Here is a 14073-nt window from a genome sequence, read left to right as displayed (position 1 = left end):
TTTACTTTTCTGTTTGAAAAGGAGTAGGAAGAAGGGATCACTTATTAATCCTACCCCTTATCTCAGTTTAAATTTATTACTTACCAACACAAATATTTTATAATTTTTTAAATTTATTCTGTTGATATGTAAAAATGAAGAGTGACAACTTAGCTGTGCAAAATTTTCTAAACCAAAAGACAAAAATGAACAAAGACATATGAAAGTGAGATAAAAGCTTCAAAGAGGGAATAAATATTTGTTTTAAATTTTATCGCTTTACGCATTTAAAATGCTTTTTTAAGAGAAACATTTCCCAGAGGAAGAAATATCATAAAAATGTAATTACTGTGCCCCTTCTGGCCCTGTGCTTCCTTTAATTGTCCAAATGGATTCTTCATGTTCTCCTTGTAATGATGTAACTCCAAACTATTTTATGTCCTGACTCATTAAACGTCTCCATCGTCCATTTGCAGCTCAAACCCTCATCGAATCCCGACTCTGCAGCTCCAGAACCAACAGAAACTCTTTCAGTTGTTCTGGTTTTGATCTCTGAACCGATCAGAAACATTTAGTCCAGAATCAGAAGAAACTATTCGACAATCTGGACCAACTCATGGTTTTTGTTTTGATGCTTCTTCTCTTTTTACCTTTCTCTCATTTTGAAGTTAACTCTCGCCTGATAGTAATTTGGAGCTCTCTCATTAACAAGCTTTTCCTGCCACTTCCTCTGAATAAATCAGCTTATATCGCTTTTGGAGCAGAATCAGTGAGTGTGTCTCTGCAAAAGATTCAATTTCTTGGATTTAATTTTTAAAAAGTCCAAAAATGCAACATCTATTTCTCCCCTGAGTCTTTAACATACCTTCATAAAGCCTTAAAAACTTCAGGTCAAAACCACTTCAAAAGATTAAACTTTGGTTATTCTTTCCTGTCATTTATATATTAATTTCTTAAAATGTGGCTTTTTTTCTGAGCATAAAATGAAGATGGTAAGATGTATGAAATGAAACTAAGGCAGAGATGAACTGAGGTAGTTGGAAGGAAAACTACCAGAGGGGACTGAGTGATGGAGTGGAGGCAGAGGAGCTGAGATTAACAAACTACGGGGTGAAAAAGGACGAGAAAAAAAAACGCCTCAAAAGACGAGGAGTGAAAGTCATGAAGAAGGAAGTGATGATCTGTCTTCCATCTTTTTAAACAGCTACAGGCTGCATGAGGATTTAAACCCAAAACTGATGCATGATTACAGTAAGAGAAAAATTACCAAAAATCTACAGGGATCCTTCGGTTTTTCTTTTTGTTTGTTTCTCCTTTTATTTTTTTTAGATTTTTTAGTTTGTTCGTAAACTAAAAATGTTTGAACATAGGTGACTTTTTTATAACTAACTGGTCATACAATGATGGAGCAGCAAAACCTGCAAGATAAAATATATTTTTCTCCTGTTTATCTGTTCAAATGGACATTAAAGTTTTTCGCATATTTTTGTTCTGCTTGTAAAAACACAAAATCTAACCAAGTAATTTTGGTCTAATTTCTAATGCAAATATCTTGGAGCACTTGAAATAAGACAAAACTTAGTTGCAAGTAACTTTACAGCAAGAAATATGAGTTTATTTTAAGTCCTTCATATGGATAAAAAGTGCTGGTTCCAGTTCAATTACAACATGGGAAAAATGTCTTTTTATAGGTGAAATAATCCGCCAAAAGAACTAGAACTTTTCCATTATCATTATTCCAGTGTACTAAGATATTTGCATTAGAAACTCGACCAAAAGTACTTGGTAAGATTTTGTGTTTTTGCATCGAAGTTTGCATTTTTCCTCAAGTTTATAGAAATCATGACGGATTCATGGATTTCCTTTCTGCTTGGAGTCTGAAGGACAGCAGAGCTGAGATCATTTTTGTTTTTGTTGCTTGTTGTTAAGCCAAACTTTCACTTTTAACTTTCAAAAGAATCATAACTCTACAAAAAATGTATTTGGCCACAAACATTTCCGAAAGCATTAGATGTGTGCTTTCTGAAAGCCAGTAGCCAGTTCTCTAGTCCTGGCTACTTTGCAGCACCTGATATTTAATTTAATTCCTCTGAGAACTGCTGCTTAGTTTCTAGGAAGAAATCGATTTCTAGCTCATGTATTTTTGTTTAAGTTGAATGAGCGACTGCACGAGTTAATAAACAGAGAAGGCAGGAGGACAAAGATGGAGGAGAAGGAGCGTGGAGGATGGCGCAGGATTAAAATGTTAAAGGATGAGTGATGAGACGAGAGAACCTCCTACATGAAATAAAAAGCAGCAGCTTTTAAACTTCTGCTCTTTGTCTCATTACGCTGCAGCTTTTATTTCAACGCTTCCCGCTTCTGTTCAGCTTTTACATCTTTATTTAATAGCTTTTAATGATGCACATATTCAATTAAAAATGAGTTTTAGATCACTTTAATGAACTAGATGAGACCAACTCAGAACGTTTTCAGCCTCTTTGATCAAATGTAGAACAAACGTTAAAATCAAGCCGTTGGCATAAAGTAAAATGTACAAGATGAGGTGAGGTTTTCCTCCAGCTTCACTCTGGACTCTGCTGGTTTGCTTTGCGCAGAGCAGCAGGAAGGAGCTTGGCAGGAAGTCAGCTCATCCAACTTGTGGTTAACACACTCGGGGCCAAGTCTATCAAATCTTTACCACCTGCTACAAGTATCGTTAAACCTCCTGCGGGATCGAGCGCCGACCGGCTGAGCGGTTTTACAGCAGCTCCTGTTGTTGGTCTACCTGTGAGCTTCACCTCGTGCATTTCATTTGGCTGGAGGAATGTGTTGCTGCAGTCGCATTTAAACACTGCGGATTCCTCCCAGGACACGTTGCTGTGGTTCTGAACTACAGACATAGAGAAATTCACTGTTTCTAATGGTAAACTTGTATAAAAATCTTTTAAATCGTTTTTATCGTTGACTGCAGCCCTAATTTGCACATAAAATGTTTGGAAAATAAAAAGTGACAGGCAGGTTTGAATCTGTTGGAAGTCAGAACACTATGATGTCCTGATAAATAAAACTTTGCCCTTGAAAGAGTGTTTGCTTTCTGCTGTAGTTTGTATTTACCATTTTCCTCTGGTAACAGAATAGCTGAAAACCTGAGCTGCATCGTCTCTGAGGGAATTAAAAACGAAACGTCTCGCTGCGTTTCTGCTTTAGAGTAAATCCTCTCTGCGTCTCTGGAATGTCGTCTGGATTTGGTGAAACTCTCCCGCCTGCTGCGGCTCTTACTTCCTGTTTGTGTGCCACTCCGGCAAGCGGCGCTGGGCTCTGCTGAGTAAGTGGCTGCAGGTCGCCGTTGCCGCTGGCAGCGCCGACTCCCATCAACACCCCAGAGCAGGAACAAGTGTCAGCATGTTGTTGTCAGCAGATATCCGTCTCCTCCACCTTCACCTTGTGTAGCTGCAGCAATCTGCTCCACTTGTCACTGACCTGCTGCATTTATTTATCAGCTGCATGTCATGTCGCTGCCTGTCACACACTGGGGTTTCTTCTTATTTTAGTTATTCTGTTCATGCTGCATTCTCAGCTTGTTTGGGGTAAACGTGCTTAGAAACATTGTAGCTGCGTTTCCATACAAATGTGTGGAGAACTTTGTCAATATTCCCACTGATGTTGATAAAAGACAATTTAGCAGTTGTTCTATTATTCAAGAAAAGCAATTAAAATAACGCATGAATAAGTTTGTTCACGTGATAAGGCTCTAAAAAGCATGCTGCACTCTCATCTTCCAACCACTTCCTGTTGCCGTCTTTGTCGTTTCTTCCTGTAGTAACATGCAGTTGCTGCTCACATGAATCATGTGAAGTGAAAAACGTGCTTCCACTTCAAGTTTTGCAAATGTTTTAACCGCCTCATTCTCGTGTGAAAATGTATTAAAAAGACTTGAGATTTTCCCGATATTGACATTTATGTATTACGCACATTTATTTTTGCAGTTTTATGGATAATGGAAACACAGCCTGTGTTTTCGGTTCGTGTTGCATTCTCAGATAGTTTGGAGTAAATGTGTTTTTTTTCCTGCGTTAACTTGTAATATTATAGCTATGTTTCCATTACAAATGTACGGAAATCTTTTTTGATATTCCTGCTAATGTTGAAAAAACATAATTTTGCAGTTGATTTGTTTCCATTAAATTAGAAACAGAATTGAAATCTTATGTGAATAAGCTTGTTCATGTGATAACTAGCTCCATCATCATTATCCAACTTTCTGTCGTCTTTTTCATAATTTCCGCCAGTAGTAACATCCGATTGTTGATCACATGATGCTAAAAAAGTGCCTCTATTGCAGTTTTACAAAATACTTTTATTTCAATGTAGTCAAAAAAAAAACACCTCATCCTCCCACAAACACTTTATATCCAGAAAAATTTTTAGTTTTCTTTTTCAAAATTGGAGTTTTTCCATTAAGCAAATTTATTTTCATATTTTTAATTTGTGCAAATGAATGGAAATGCAGCTCCTAGTCATTTTGCTACATAAATTATTTGGTTAGAGAAAGCTTAAATAAATAAACTACACAACATACTGTATTTCTTTGCAGTTTTACTTGAAAATGAAGTAATTACCACACCTGGCCCACAGATGTCGCTAGACATGACTCTTTTCCAGACTGCCTTCATAAACTAATTGATGTTAAAAGTGTTTATGTCACTTTCCTGGTATTGTAAATATCAGAAGCATAATTACTGAAATGCCTTTGTGACTCTAGTGACCTGCTGTGGCGAAGTGAGCGTTCTTCCTCCCAGTCGAGGTCCAAAGCCGCCAGAATAGCGTTGAGCAAAAACTCTGCTGTAAACACAACTCACAGACAGCAGAGTAGTTTGCATATCGCTGTTACATCATACCAACAGGCGCACATTCATGTGCACACGATGGGGAGGTCTCTGAATTGACCTACTTACACTGAAGGAGTTGGGAAATACGACAGTGTTGGATCTTTGCTGCGAGGAGTTTTTGAAATGCAAAATCGGAGGCAGATTCTGACGGGAAAATATTGTTTACTAATTAAAACAGCCGGTTTGAGACGGGAAAGTTGTTGCTCTGAAAGACTTTTGTGTCCTGCCATTTGCATTTTGGCAAAAATAAATCTAAGTGGAGTAAATTCTGCTTTCACTCATGGATTTTTCTAAGATAAACAATAAAACTATTTATTTTTTTAGAGAAGTATACTATCAGCATGCTAAATTAAAATGAGCTCGATAATTTCCATTCTGATTATTAATATATTTTGAAGAGCAATTTGTGTACAATATCCGTTTAATTTATTGTTTCGGTTGCTTGTGCTTTTTATTTCCATTTTATTTGCTCTTTTTGAAGATTTTCTTTGTTTATTTTATTTTATTTTTTAATATATCTTCCAGTCCCAATGTTAAGTGTTTTTTTTACGAAAGTAAAGTTTATTGTTCTTTGTTAGGAAGTACTTGAAAATCGTCTCAAAACAACAATATTATTGTTTATTGCAATAATTACTGGAAAAAATGTATCATGACATACCTAATTACAATATAATTTAATAATATCGCAATGTTTTTCTCACTGTATTTAAATATGCAGTACATTTCCAGTAAAACTTGAAATTAACTTCTTGTGTTTCGAGAATACCTCTCCGGTTTATAAGAATTTCTTAATGCAAAAGAAATTCAAATATAAAGTGACAAATATTTTCTCTTTATATTTAATTTTTCACACTGCCTCATTTAATATGTTCAACAAATAAACTGTAGAGCACCATTAAGAAATGACTCTGCTGAGTGAAAATATACTCTTCGTAATGTAGAAGGTAAAAGGAAACAGTCGGTGGAGAATCAGAGATTTGATTTTATTGCGAGGCGCGAACAGAATCGATGAGCTGAATCACAGTGGATGTGACTTTTACGGAGAGTTGAGGTCAAGATGGAGAGTTTTTATGCGCCAGGAACAGAAATGACATTCAGAAATTAGAGCAGAAAATCTGAAGGAAGTACTGAGCGAAAATGTTCTGGCTAGAAAGTGATATCTGAGTGAGGAAGATAAGAAGAAGAAGAGGGACTGTAGAGTTTTTTTTATTATTATTATTGTTGCAAAAAGCAGGTGGAAGTCGGGTAAGTGGTTCAAGAAACGGCCCAGTTAGATCAACATGGAGGGCAATAAAAAAGGAAAGCCAAGGATGGATGGAAAGTAATGAGAGCAGCTGTCCAGACTGCTAAAATAACTTCTGCAAGTCCAAATAGAAAAGGAAAAGTGTGGAGAAAGAGAGAAACGATGGAATAAAGATAAGGCAGGACTTTATCTGCAATGCTGTAGCACGGTCTGTGGAGCATTTTAAAGCAGTCAGCATAAAATCTGCCTCACTTTGCAGATTCTCACCTCATCTGCATTCCAGCAACTCCTCGTCCGACACACTGCAGAATTAATGGCATCCGTTCACCCAAATCTCACCCACATAATGTAAACATTAACAAACCATCAGCAGCACAGGCTGCAGGCGGGACAGATCGCCACCGCTCTCCCCTTTCTAAAGAGCCCTGCAGGATACAGGAGGAAATATTATATATATACAGTATATATGCTGTATATATACAGTACAGACCAAAGGTTTGGACACAACTGTGTGTCCAAACCTTTGGTCTGTACTCAATACAGACCAAAAGGTTGGACACACTTTCTCATTGAATTCAACGACAACCAAATTTCAAGAACAACCAAAGTCTACGTAAACATAAAAATTAAAAATCAATGAAAAAAAAAATCACCTTTCAAAGAATAATAATCACTGGTCTCAGAGAAAACAGGCAAAACAATGGAAGAAAAAAAGCAACTGATGTTAAATTCAGATTTCTTAATTTTCATTAGATGCATCCAGAAATTTGACTTCAACAATTTTTTGGACAGTTTTTTTCAAACATAAATAATATTTGTATTTTTGACAAGAAAAACATGTTATAATATTTATGAAACTACAAAAAAATCACATTGTTCAGTTTTTTTTTTATTGACATTGTATGAAAAGCAACAAGATGCAGAATTTTTTATGGTTAATTATGATAAAACAGTACAATACTTGGGCAATAATCCAATGACAGGATGTTGATATCATATTTAAATCTTCTGCAGGGTCAGAATGACCCAGAGGCCTCACACATGAACTGCAGCAGCTTTTCCAGCCGGGCTCGACCGGCCGCAGCGATAACAGGGAACACCAGCAGGTCAAGTGGCTCTCAGAGCGAGCCGGGTCCATTTAGCGAATGTCGCTGTGTTTTATCCACTTCACTTCATTCTGCCGCAGCCCAAGGTCATCCTGGCCGGGAGGCAAATCGGTACAAATGAATCAAAAGCAGGAACGTCAGGTTAGCGCTCACAAACACAACATGTTTTCTGCTTCCTGTGTGTCAAATCCAAACCAGATGTTACCAAGCGTATCTATGCCTGAGCCCCCAAACAGCGCTAACATCTGGCCGGGGGCCACCTTTACAAATCCACAGATAATTCTACAAAATATGTCAAGAAACATCAACTTTTATTATGATTTTGGTTCACTTTTTAATAATTAATACATTCATTTTGCATAAATGCTGCCTTGTTTTACTTCTGTGGTGGAAAATTTTTATATCAGATAATACAATATAACTTTACCACCACCAGATAACATTTTTCATTATGACCCACCATTTTGACTAAAATTTGTAATATTTACTTTAATCTCATCCAATGTTATTTTATTCCCACAGTTTTTATGTTGTTTTTTTTGTCTTGTCAGAAACTTTTATTTCTTGCTGGCTTGATGAGCTAAGATGAATTTGACTGGCAGTAAATCAGAAAATGAGCATCATAAATAACATTTTATTTATTAGTTTAACTTTCATTTCATTCAAAAATGAAAAATTATGATTTTTAAAAATTTATTTTGCATCGTTTTCCTCATCTTCCCTCCAACTTCCTGCAGCCCACAGCAGCACTTAGTGGCCCCCAGGAGCCTGCGACCCCCACTTTGATAACCACTGATCTAAACAACCTTCTTGTTTAAGAAAGAAGAAGAATAGTGATCTTAAAGTGTTGGAACCATCGATGTTTTGCAGCTCCTGCCTCTGAGTAATCACTGGAAACACTTCTACTCCAAAGCTGCCTTCAGCAGTCAGCGAGTCAGTCATTTTTAGTGCACTTGACATCGGTGGTATCTGGAGGCAATAATTTGTCTGTCAGCCGCTGATAAAGGCGGAGCTGACAGCGGAGACGTTCTCTTTCTTCTTTCTACAAACTTGATCCTCTGATGAATAGATCTTTGATTTGCAACGACTCGAGGCGGCGAGCAGATAACCTGACAGCTGGTCATTCAGGGGAGTTCTCCCGGCTCCGATTTGGGATTCAGGGGACGTGTGTGTGTGAGTGTGAGAGTGTGTGTGTCTCCCCGGCAGTGATTTGTCACTCTTCTTCAAAGAGGCAAACTGTGCTTGAACTTGACAGGATGAAGAGCTACAAGTGTCTGGAGCCGCAGTGGGTGTGAGTTTGTAGCCTCTGCGGGGTGGAAATGTTTGGGGTCTTCATGAGGGCAGGAAGACGGTTCAGATTTTTTCATGCATTAATTTGATTTGCTAATGATCGAAACTCTGTAAGGTTACTGAAGTGGCCCAAATCAAACTTTTTGTGAAATATTTTTTTTGTTTTCACACTTCCGAATATGTGACCTCCTGTGTGAACTGCAAGTGAGCGGAAAGTGTCCCGCATGCGCAGTAGAGGGCGCAATAACGTCACACATAGAGAGCGTTCTCAGTGTTAAAAAGAAATGTTTGTGGAAGTAAACATGGATGCTAACGGTGGAGCATAGCTCACGATTTTAAAGTTGTTTGAAATTGTTAAATTAATGCATAAAAAAGTCTGAAACGGAGCAGCACATTAAAAACTTAAACCTCACTGTCGTCCGCCATGTTGGTTGTTTTTCTTCCCGCTTGCGCAGAATAGTGACATTTGTCGAGTATCAATGACGTTCAGTCCAGTGTAGATTTAAAAAGATCAGAAACGGATCGGACTTAGAACCACATATCCAAGGGATTTGGGTCGCTTTTGAAAAAAATCAGATCTGTGTTGTTCAGATCCAGAACCACACAGCATTCTGGGGTAAACACCTCTCAACCTCCCATGGCCAGCGAAGCAAGAAGGTTAGCGGAATCTACTAACTCACTCACTCGTTCACTCTTTGGTTACCTAGCAACGACCTGCCGAGTAACTTGCGGTTACCTAGCAACAACCTGCTAAGTAACTTTTGTAGCAGCAGTTTAAGTTACGCCTCTGTGCCTCATAACTGCTTAAAAATTAAAAGCAACGTTGTGGAGAGAAAATTGGATAAAACAGGAAAAGTCATGACGCCAGTTTGTCAGTGTTTCAGATATTTAAAACAAAAAGCTAATCAATAATTGTCAATATCAGCTAATGTGAAATGCTTATATTGTGATATGTTTTTCAGCCATGTTATCCAGCTGTTTCAAACTCAAGGCCCAGGGGCCAAATTCGGCCCATCATAGAACCTTGAAAATAATATTTATGTGCTTAATTATTATATTAAAAATCAAATCAAAGCAGTTTGTATCTGTTTGGTGCCAAATAACATCAATCAGTCTCCAATTTTTTGCAGTTCTATGATTGCGCAAATTCACACAAATTAAACTAAATTAAACTTAATTAAACTTTTTTTGACTTTTTAAACAAGTGAGAATATAAAAAAATCTGAATTCTGAGATTATTTTTTTCAGGGTCTCTAGTATAGTTTTTATAGCAAATTTTCTTCAAAATTTGTCAAATACTGGGTTTAAGTTATGCTAACTCCCGCCTGCAGGTGGCAGTATATTTTACTTCTACTAAACTGCCTGCTCAGTCTTACTTGATCTGAAGTTGTAGTCCGTGATCGATATGGAAAGTAACACAAAGTCACATTTACTGTCTTACATAAGTGCAAATATTGCAAAATTCTTTGCAAATATTCCTACATTAACACAAAATCTGTCATTTATATTATAGAAAATTTCAAAAAACAAACGTGTAATCCTGGAGGGATTGATCAGTGTGAAAAGATGTTCAATATTATTTAATTTTAAGAACTTATTGATATGTTAAATCTCAGTTAATGGGTTTTATCGTTACATTCTTGGCCCTCTCAGGCCTTTCATGGCTCAAACTGAAAATGAGTTTGACTCTCCGCTCTAACCGAACTCAATGTTTGGGACTTTCACATCTCAGTTCAACAACTGATCTTCTAATACAGACGATGTCATGACAAAGAAGTGAAAGGAAGCGCTTTTCATTCACCAGTCGGCTACATTCCCGCTGTATCGCCTGGAATAAAGAATGAGATTGCGAACAGAAGCGGCTAAAATGAGCTTTCACCGCAGGGAGGCTCAGTTCAATCCGAGACGCAGCGCTGTGAAAAGAAATTTGCCCCCTGACAGATTTCTTCAGTTTAAGAAATGTTTTTTTGGCTCACTTGCATGTTTCAGAACATCAGACGAACTTTAATATCAAAGATAACCTGAGTAAATACAAAAGGCAGTTTTTATGATTTTGTTTCCAAACTAACCTGAGAAGATAATCCCTCCCTAAACTTTTTACATCTCTATGAGGAATATTTTTACCCAATTGTATTTTTTTCAGCTGAGTCATCAAGGCAAATACCTTAGTACACATGAAATAAGACAAAACTAAATTACAAGTAACTTTTTTAGCAAGATATAAGAGCTTATTATGAGTAAGTAATTACTAAAAAGTACTACTACTTCCACTGGCAGATTCTTTTGTCTTGGTGTAAGTGAAAGAATCTGCAAGTGGGACCAGTACTTTTTATGAGTATTAGTTAAAATAAGCACATGTTTCTTGTTTAAAAAATAACTTGTAAATTAATTGTGCCTTGTTTAAAGTGTACTGAGATATTTTATTTAAAAATTAGACCAAGAATACTTGGTAAGATTTAGTTTTTGCAGTGAAACTAGAGGGTGTTCGCCACCTTATAAAAAACTTTTCAGCAAAATATTGGAGCTTCTTATAAGTTAATTACTTAATATTAAAAGTGTTAGTTGCACTGGCAGATTATTTCACTTATGTCAAGATAATTTTGCAATGTTATAATAGAATTTCTTAAATGTTTCCTTAATAAGCAGCAGTTTTTGAAAACAGGTGAAACATCAAAACAAGCATCTTAAAGCTGCTTCATTTTGAACGAACTGAACCGTCGTGGTTTTTCACTTTCGTTTTCCCTCAACTGATTTGTAAATTTGCCGTTCATGTAGCGTACCATCCCCAAAATCATAAAGAATCAAAAGAGTCTCTTTCCATTCCTCATGTTTAACCAGCAGAGTCTCTGAAGAATAACTCTGCAGCCTCCAGATCTGTGTCGGAACAGATAAAATTTTCTCCAGCGGTCCGAGGCCCTGACTCAGATCTGTGGCGTTAACATTTCTGTCATCTGTGAGATTCTGTTCATGATGAGCCTGCAGTCTGGCCACCATCTGCAACGCTGCTGCTCTCACAACAGCTCAAAAGTTAGGAGCTATAACTGCAGTAGAAATTCCTAACTAGATCTGCAGTTTAGATAACCGTTTAAATGGCCTCAACTGATTTTAAAAGAAGTTTGGACCATTTATCAGAGCTAAAGGCCGGTCGTACAACGGCCTAGAAAAAGTACTGAAAACCTGCTGTGTATTTAATGCAAAGGAAGAGAAAATCTGGAAATTTTTATAGATATTTCACAATTTTTATACAGTGAAATCGGATCCACATGAGGTGGTTCTGTTGTCTTAATTGACCCAGATGTCAAATGAAGCTGCTTAGACGTCCAAAACGTTAATGTTTTTTTAGTATCTGGGAAAGGCCACGCCCCCTAGCACATGAAAATGGCTGCAAACAGATGCGCTATTATACAACTGTACGTCTTTGAACAGCAGAAGTGGAGCCTCCTCCACAACCAACAAGAATGCAGCCAGTGGTTTCTCGGTAGTGAGTCAACAACAAAACACTTTTTTTTTTTGTCTTTTCCAGCAGCCATTGTACAGCACATACAGCGGTAAAACCACCTGACCAAACGTGCTCAAACTCTGCTCGGGTTGCTAGGTGACCGGCTGGGTTTGGCTGGGGTTGCTAGGTAACGGCGCAGTGTGACTCAGCAATTGGAAGGTTTTTGAAATGGCTCACCAAAAAATATTAACTTATTACTAAAAATGTTTCGGTGGTTCTTTTAAGCACTTGGGTTGCTTTTAGAAGCAGTTAGGAACCAAATGGAAGTACAAAAAATGCACAAAATGTAAATGTTGCATGATACGCCCCTTTAAATATTTAACAGAAAACAGCAGAGTGAACACCTCTCTTGGTTAACCTGGATTGTTTCTTGTTGGTTGACTATTAAAAAACTTAAACTATTATTAAGAACAGCCACAGAAAACATCTTCCGTTCAGATTATGACTTTGATGATCAAAGTGTGCGTCGGTTGCCAGATGGCACAAGATAAACTTCCAAGAATGATTACTGCAGCTGCTACGAGACGGTCGATAAAGATGAGCAGGAGTGAGAGGCAATAGAAGGGTTTATAAAAATGTGCTCATATAATCTCAGAGAATAACTTGTGACTTTCGTTCCTGTCCTCTGCTGAGAGAACAGCTGGAATCGAACACCTGCGCAGACTGCAGTTTGTTTAATGACGTTTAGATGTAAAACAAGCTCAAAGCTTTTCTTTTGAGATTAACAGTTTTTTTTCCCTTGGCTTTCGGAACAACAGCATACTTTAATTAGGCCCTCTCTCACCCCAGCACACACATGCATACTGCTTCATTGTGTTCTTTTCTTCATCAGCATTCAGTTCGACTGCCTCCCACTGATGTAAAATTAATGCCGCTCTGCGCTGGAGAGTGTAGAAAGTGCATCGTCTGCCTTGTACGCTGCTTCACAAAATAAACAAATACGGGGTAATTATGGCGCAGCAAGTTAATGTGTGTAAAGTCTTGAACAAATAAAGGCACACACACACACACACACGTGCAAACAAGAGGAGCTGCGCGGCCTGCGTTTGGCTGCGGTTTATGGGGATTACATGTAATAACTGGAGACGGTGTCAGTGTGGGAGGAGACATATCTGCTCTCTGTAGGCTGACTGTTGATTTCACTCAACGTACAGGCAGACATTTGCTTCCTGTCAGCTTTTGACGAGATTATACATAATACAGACGGAAGCAGTGGCATGTTCAACATGTTCAAATACCTCCGTCACATTAACGTTCAGAAAATGACTGAAAACCTGCAGTTTTTGATTTATGTTTGCTGCAATTTGCAACAGTTTGAATCGTTTCTAATTGTAAATAGTCTGTCTTTGCATTGCAAATAGACATTCGTGTTTTGGTTTTGATTTAACCAATTTGATACATTCCTCTGGACTGAAGTACACTGTTTTTTATGTTGAAATGTTGCCCTTACATTACTTTTATTCTTTATTCTGTCCTTATTTGTGATATATTCTGTCTTTGCGTGAATCTCCTTGGTTTGATTTCCTGTCAACTTACAAAGATTTCCACATTTTGGGACAATAAATAATAAATATGTTCTATTTTGCACATACAGCTCTGGAAAAAATGAAAAGCCTACTGCACTGAACCCCATTGATAAGCTCCTGGTTATTCCACCAAATATTGATTTCTGAACTCTTCCTGTGTTAAAACTTTAGTATTGTTGTTTCTAAATGAATATAAACTTGTTTTCTTTGCATTATTTCAGGTCTGAAAGCGCTGAATCTTTTTCATTATTTTGACCGTTTCTCATTTTCTGTAAAATATTTGCTTGGAATTTCAGAGACATGTTGTCAGTAGTTCGTAAAATAAAAGAACAATGTTCATTTTACTCAGACATACCTATAAAAAGTAAAATCAGAGAAACTGATCATTTTAAGTGGTCTTTAATTTTTTTCCAGAGCTATATATATATATACAGATATCTCTCTCTCTGTGTCTCTCTCTCTATATATACTGTATATATACAGTACAGACCAAAAGTTTGGACACACCTTCTAATTCAATGGGTTTTCTTTATTTTCATGACTATTTATAAGGCAATAA

At 37.3% G+C, this 14073-nt stretch overlaps 1 protein-coding gene across 1 annotated transcript in view; it reads left to right on the top strand.

Annotated features, from left to right (window-relative positions):
- trpc5a (transient receptor potential cation channel, subfamily C, member 5a) overlaps positions 1-14073 on the top strand; it is a 137613-nt gene that overhangs the window by 52597 nt on the left and 70943 nt on the right. The gene's annotated exons all lie outside the window — the stretch shown is intronic.

The sequence above is a fragment of the Xiphophorus hellerii genome, chromosome 14 (assembly GCF_003331165.1).
Source record: "Xiphophorus hellerii strain 12219 chromosome 14, Xiphophorus_hellerii-4.1, whole genome shotgun sequence".
Classification (NCBI taxonomy): Eukaryota; Metazoa; Chordata; class Actinopteri; order Cyprinodontiformes; family Poeciliidae; genus Xiphophorus; species Xiphophorus hellerii.
This window is presented reverse-complemented; position numbering and strand designations above follow the sequence as displayed.